This window comes from Chanos chanos, chromosome 11 (assembly GCF_902362185.1).
Source record: "Chanos chanos chromosome 11, fChaCha1.1, whole genome shotgun sequence".
Taxonomy (NCBI): domain Eukaryota; kingdom Metazoa; phylum Chordata; class Actinopteri; order Gonorynchiformes; family Chanidae; genus Chanos; species Chanos chanos.
Genome location: NC_044505.1, coordinates 2,842,879 through 2,850,287, shown reverse-complemented (window position 1 = coordinate 2,850,287; position 7,409 = coordinate 2,842,879). Strand labels below are relative to the sequence as shown.

The window sequence follows — 7,409 nt, the reverse complement described above, 5'->3', positions numbered from 1 at the left end:
TTATTTGTACATTATTTGTAAATTTTTGTCGTCAATACTTTTGTCTTGCAAGGGTGGAGATGGCAATGCTCTACATACACAGATGTACATGCTTGAGGGTGCATCCAGATGGAACATCAATCATGCTCATCAAGCTCTGAATATGAGTGGTACATCACAAACTAAAATCTATGATGTACGTTTGATGTCTAATCTGAATGTCCTCAGCAGCATGTCCTCAGAATGTCCTTTTTTTCCTTGCGTCCCCCCCTCTAGCAGTCCCTTTTGCCCCATTTCTGGCCAAGCGGTTAAGGCGATGGACTTCTTATCCATTGTTCCAGTCATACTCGTTGGTTTGTCACAGCAGGCATTTCTTGGCATGCTGGAAGACCGCACAGTGACCTTTGGCAGGATGAGTGTACTATCAGTTCATAATCCATCTACTTCCTCTGTCAGGGAAGTATGAAGTTGGTGAAACTAAAGTGAATAGAGACACGCTGAAATAATTTTCTATGATAAGGACAGGGATAAAGTTATCAGGCTAACAAATAGAACTAAAGTAGACGAGGTGGCCGAGTGGTTAAGGCGATGGACTGCTAATCCATTGTGCTCTGCACGCGTGGGTTCGAATCCCATCCTCGTCGATGTTACTTTGTTGGGGGCAGCCTGTGGCCTAACATTTAGCGAAGCAAACCAGCAGGACCAGCAGGAAAACATCCCCTTGGACAAGGCACTTAACCCATTAAGGCCAGATGCAACATTTGTGTGATCCCTTTAAGACCAGGTGCGACGTTTGCATGCTTCTCCCTTTCGAGCCGGATGCGATGTGAGCGTGTTTTTGATGATGTCATTGTTTTCAAGATCCGTGACTGATGAAATGCATTGTGATTCGCTGAAATACACGTGAGGAAGACCAAATGCTTTGTTTATTCTTAGCCTCTTAGTCTCCTTTTAGACTGAAAAAATGTCCGAACTGCAGAGCACCCAACAGGTACAACCTGAGTCAAATTCACGTTTTAGGACCCTCTGTTTTCTTGGCCTTACTGTTATCATGGAAATCCTACAGTAACCTGACAGTGCTGTGTCATGTGGACTGGTCCAGATAAGTTTTAAAGGCCAGTTGTGTTTAATGACCTGTAGCTGCCTAATTTGTTCCTTTTAAGACTCAGTCATTATGATGAATTAGCCATGTCAGAGTTATACCTAAAAATAACAAACACATTGCAGGTAAAAGACCAGGTACAGATTATTACAGATTGGGTACGATTATTATGTTACAACCAGAAATGTCAGTTAACACCATATTCATCTTATCAGACCCAGGTAGTACAGAGAATCAAACAGATACAGACATTGTTGAAGTCAGAGCAGCAGAACTCATCCCGCCTGTTTTGTGACTCTCTTCTTTAACTAGCCTCGTTTTCATCACGGCGGAGAAGTCAAAGAAAGAGAGAAATGAACTGGTGACGGGAAGAGAATGAGAGAGAGTGAGAGAAAGAGGAAAAGAGAGAAAGAGTGGACAGAGAAGAGAGTATGAGGAAAAGTGGTAAAAGGAATAATAATAGGAAACCGTTTATAATTTGTAATCTACAGTGTGTATGTGTGTGTTTTACATATACTGTATGTTCAGTCTGTGTATAATGTGACTTTAACAGGGTGAGACGAGTGCCAACACAGTGCCAGCGCTGGTGAGATTACAGACATGAGGTCACTTTAATAAACCAACCTCCACATATCATAACCAAGACAAAATGAACATATAGAAAAAAAACAATAATTACAAAAAAAAAAAAAAAACACCTTCTCACACACTCATTATTCATCAGAAAACAATCGTGACTTCATGTAACTCTTTGACACCCCTCAGGACACTGCATCAACGACTGTTCCAGCCAGAAAGACTGACGCTGGCTGACACTGAACGACCCGTGCATCACCGTGGTGACAGAGGTAAAAATCCTCAAAAAGAGAGAGAAGACAGCATACGTCTTATTTTGCCAACGAAAGGTACGGCCTGCATACACACCAAATGATGATTCAAAATGAGAAAATCAGACGATGTTATGACAGTTTTTAGACCCTGGAGTTTGATGTGCATATTGAATCCAAAGTGTCTCCCTCTCTTCCGTTTGCAGTGATTTCTCTGAGATGATTTCTCTGCTCAGCTTCACATTCTCCCAGTGTGACTTCTCTGTGTCAACCTCATGTGTTAATACATTTTCAGTCAATTCTAGTTCATGCTTTAGATGAGGGCTGGCCAATTTGGGGCCCACATTTGGCCCGCCATGGCATTTGACAAGATTATGCTAATTCTCCTCTTATTTTGACAGTCCTATAAAATCCTAACCGTAATGACTACGAAATGTTAATTTTGTGCAGACAAAAAGGACACAATCTGAGTTTCATGGCAATGTACAGCACAGTGCTGTTTAAGCTTCCCTATCAAATGACGTACGCCTTATCTATGAAGAATTACGGTATTCTCTCTCTCTCCCATTCTCCATAATATATTGTCAATATAATTTTTTACACAACGACAGAGGGGAGTGATGACCGTAAAATATTGTTCATTTGAAGTATAGAGGGTATTTTAATATTAGTATTATTTTAAAAGAAATGCTCACATTTGACTCTTCATAGGAAAGAATTTGGGCACCTCTGGTATAGAGGTTTAGCTATTTGAGGCTAATTTGAGGCTACCCTTGCAGTAGTCCACTGTAAGTCATAATACTGTACTTTTTCAAAACCATGTAGCTCATGGTATGGGTCCAGTTTATTGCTGACTCTCAAAATAAATCATCACGTTAATGTAATAAATTAAACAGGAAAGCTAAGCTGGCATTTTCTGTTAAAAAAAAAAACAAATTCCTATGAGTGGAAGAAGGTGATTTGTTTCTCATCATGCTGATCCATCGCCTTTGTCGTCTCTGCCTCTCATTCAGTTGGAGTGAAATTAAAAAATATATATATATAGCAACCCAAACCGAGATCAAAATTCTTCATTCTCCAGTGTTTTCTCAAATCTTTAGTAATGTTTAGTAACATCTATGTACGCTAAGGAGCGAGGAAATGCTAACTATAGGGAGACCATTCAGCAGGAGAGATCAGAGTATTGAAGTGCACGAGGAGTTTAACAACAACCAACAAATATTTTAAAAAGAAGTTACAATACATTACCCACAGTACACAGAAGTTTCATCACAATTATTTCAAGAGAGCCTACAGCATGCAAAATTACTTTGAACAATGTTTGTGTTAGCATGCTAAATACATTCCACTGCTGTCTAGTAGAACATAATAAATGTAATCAAGGCATGACCCCGATGCTGTCTGCTGTTGATTATGTTGTAGGTCTTTCCAAATTAAACCACTTTATCGTTGAAGTACTCTGTGAAGATCCCTTGGGTTCTACACCCTGTGCAGGGAGCAGGGGATACAGCTTGGGGACCCTTGCTCTCAGAATGCAACTTCCGTCTTTCGTTCGGTGGTTCTTCCCCTACCATTTCCAAATTTTATTCTCCTGGTAATTCCCTCTAATTCCCTTTTTAATGTGCTGTGTCTTGATTTTTTTGTCTGAGTAGAGTTTGCTCGTGTAAATGTCGAGCAGGTCCATTTTAACACTTCTCAGCCATTCAGATTTTGCCTATTTGTTTTCTCTCTGCTCCTGTTCCCCTCTCTTCTTTTCTTTCACTTTTAGTCTCTTTACTGTTGCCATTTTTCTCTTTCTTTTTTCTCACTGTAATGTCAGTTTAAATGGAACGAGGGTGACTTAGCTAACATGCTAATCGTTTTCTGTAAACTACCTACTAATGTTTGTCTATGCAAGAGTGAAAATTTTGCACGAAGAGACTCCAGTTGGTTTGTAGGGAAGAAATACAGGTGTTGCATATAGCTAGCTAATTAGCCTTACTAGTGTTTCAGAGCGGTATTAAAGAGGTTTTCAAAAATATTATTTTGAATTTACCGATACCCTGCTGCCTCTCGAGGCTAAATGAGGCTCCATGAACTGCTCATCTCATCTTGGCTTTTCCCCCTTTCTTCAAGTTCACAAGCTTGCAAGCAAGAGTTTTGGCCATTTGCAAGCAAATTTGAAGCCTATAAGCTTGCTAAAAAAAAATGTAATCTATTATTAATCATTACCTTTTTTTCTGGTAGAGTTTTATGGTTTTAATTAATTAATTAATTATTTTTTTAAATTTTCTTTTTAGTGTAACAGAAGTAATCAACTCACAAATTGAACATTAGCCAAAAATAGTCAAGTTTCACGGTCATTACAGAAATTAAAATCCAGCAATATTTTTTTTTAAGCTGTTGTGAAATTCTTTGAAAAAGAGAGGCAGAACATTTGTCAGTCGTCAGAATGTTTGTTGGGTCACAGTTCATGATGGCTAAATAAACCAACATGAGCTAGCCATGACTGACAACAATGGAGACACCAGAATGCTAGTCAAACGTGGAAGCATGAGCCTCTTTGTTGTGTTCCAGTGTTAGCCTGCTCAGAAGAGCTAAGGGTGTTTCTCAATATGTGTTCTTCTCTGCACTTGTGCTCCCAAAGACTTGTGAAACATCATCAGTCACAGCTTAAGTACTGTTCAAAGTTCGCATCTAGCCAAGTACAGATCAAATACCTGGAAGTGTTCTCAATTCATGGGTTTTATCAAGGTTTTATCAGGTTACTTGTGGGGTTTGAGTTGTCAAGTAACACATAACTGTAAGTTTAGTATTACGACTGTTGTTCTGTCACCAAATGTAGTTTTTACGATTTTTCAGGTGAGAAAATAATCTTTCATATTTCGAATATGGGTTAATAAATATAGCGCCTCCTTGAAAGTCTAAAATGTTCGGAGATGTGACATCTGCTAGTGGACCAAGCTAGCTCTAGCCAGCAGCCCTCGTTAGCTACGGCCAGAGTCTGTGATTATCCTGGGAGAACAGTCTCGTTAAGCCCCTAGTTTATTTCCTGCGGGCTCTGATGTATGTAATTTTAAGGAAGATATCGTTTTGGAAGAGATTGGTAATCTTTGTCAAAACTTTAATGTTTCCTGGCAAATCAGATTGGGGTTTAGGTTTGTAAAGGTATATATTATTATAATAATGTAGCTATAAGTTTTTGAATTGTGGAATTGTCTTCATTTGTAAGTGTGCTTGTGTTAGGGGCAGAGAATGCCGGACAACCAACTAGCACCTACCCCCAACGAATCGGCACTCGCAGTCTAGGGACACAAAAGGAGTAATCTAGTTAAGACCGGTCCCCTAACCTAATACCACCCTAAGTGCTGCGTATAGCGGCGGAGTGTACCTGCGTGTATATTTAACTAAGGAGATGCATGGAGGGCTACACAGCCAAACCTGGGGGAGGCAGGTGGTGTCTACACGAAGCTGTTTCAAGGCACCGTGAGATCTGTTTGTCGCTTGACGAGCACAAGCTGTTCCTGGGCAGTTCAGGTGTGGGGATGGCAATCGTGAGCGTGAAACTGCAAAGACTTCAACCAAGACAAAGAAAACGTCCGGACAGTGGGGATATCTCCAGCCCAATATCATGCCTGCCCGAGTTCGCGGCAAACCATTTAAAGAGTTCTCGCTGGTGGATAAAGGGCCTGCTTGTACATCGGTAATCGGCAAAGGACAAGTGCATGATGCACAGATCCCTGCATTACTAATGTATATATATATCAGTGGAGCCTCGTCCACTGAGGAAAGGGAGGACCATCCTCGATAAAATCTCTGAGAAAAATAAAATTCAAAGAGAAAAAGAAATACACGGAATTTAACAGACTATTCTGTTAAAATACTGATAATATTACTATTTTAACACCTCGAAGTCACAAAACCGTCTCCCCGCGTCAAAATACCAACAGCACCCCCTACCACAATTGAAAATTACTGCACGGAGGTCAAGCCTGCCCAGGCCTCCCATTGATGTCAATTATAAACAGTTGTTACCCCAGCGGCTCGTGAGTCCTGGCTTTTAACATGGGGGTGAATGGCTGTGTGGTAGGGTAGGCCGAACAGGGATTCGGGTTGCCCCAAAACACAAAAATCTCTGCCGCAAATAGCACTATGGTGCAAGTTGTTTATTTACAGTACACAAATCCAGTCCCAACCAAAGTGCAAGAAGTGAAAAAGTGTCCTGTATTGAAATATGTGTATATACAGTGAAAAAAATATTTACAAGTAAAAAAAAAACAACAAAACAAACAAACAAACCAATATAATATAGAACAACAAAGAATTAACTAAACAAACTGCTACTTTGAATTCACTTCAACTCTCAACTCAACACACAGCTACTCTCTGATAATATCTCCTTACTGGACGTTCACACAGAAAGCGGCAAGAGCGTCAAAGCGACCGGAAGTCATTCATTTTCTATGTGAGCCAGCGTCTTTAAGCGGCGAAGAGCAGCGCGGCAAGGATGGTTTGAGCGTCAGAATAAAGTTGAAGTTTGGTTAACTTTATGCTAATGAGCTATGACGCGGTTCGGTGGTCATGTAAACTTTTCCCAGCACAACGGAGGACAGTTTGACCATAGCTGTTGCGGGTTGAAATGTTGAAATTTGACTTAGCATTGTTAGCATGTTAGCACTTAGCATCGCCGCAAAAGTCACACCACACAAATGGCATATAATTAGTTTATTTCATTGGTTTATTTTGTTACCAAACTTGCCATTATAATTGTTCATCTCTTTCCTTAATCGATCAATTTCTCAGCTTCACATTTAAAAGATTTCATGAGTTAACTTATACCCTACTTGTGGTCAGTCTGCAGATATCGGTCTACACGTTTGTTTGCCTTTCAGCCCCTTTAAACAAGTCACCACTACATTTATACACTTCATATTTATACGATCACAATTTCACCTATCCCCATAGTTTCAATAGATCATCACATTTTCCCATCAAACTCCTTCACTAGTTTTGTGGCACCTTCCCATACTACACTGCGCATGTGCAACTCAGGTCAACCCCAATAAACTAGCCCAGGTTGCTACAGCTCAGTTTGGTCCTCCCCTGCACCGTTAGTCGTACACGGCTATGGCATAGACAAACAAACACACGGGGAGAGGAAACGGGGAAGACACGACAATAAACAAAATACTGTAACACAAAAAGAGCATTTAAACCAAGTGCTAAATACAATAAAGACGGGAACAAACATTAAATGTGTAATTGTGTGCGTGTGTGTAATCCGATAAAGGATGGTAACAGTAAGTACAACGACAGTAGAGACGATAACAAACATTTAAATGTAGTTGGGTGTATTCGTAGTGTATTTTAAACTGTAGGACTGTGAACGTGAATTGGTAATGTTTGTGTGGATGAAACCGGGTAACCTGCTGCTTGCTTCGATTGTGCACCCTCGAAGCTAGCGCGATATTTTAGTGGAATATGTGCATTAGTGATGTATGCAAACACAAACAGGCAACGGG

General features: G+C 40.3%; 1 non-coding gene across 1 annotated transcript; it reads left to right on the top strand.

Annotated features, from left to right (window-relative positions):
• The first annotated feature begins 541 nt into the window (after positions 1-541).
• trnas-gcu (transfer RNA serine (anticodon GCU)) lies at positions 542-623 on the top strand. Its single transcript has one exon. It is a non-coding gene; the product is annotated as a tRNA-Ser (tRNA).
• Positions 624-7,409: the final 6,786 nt, after the last annotated feature.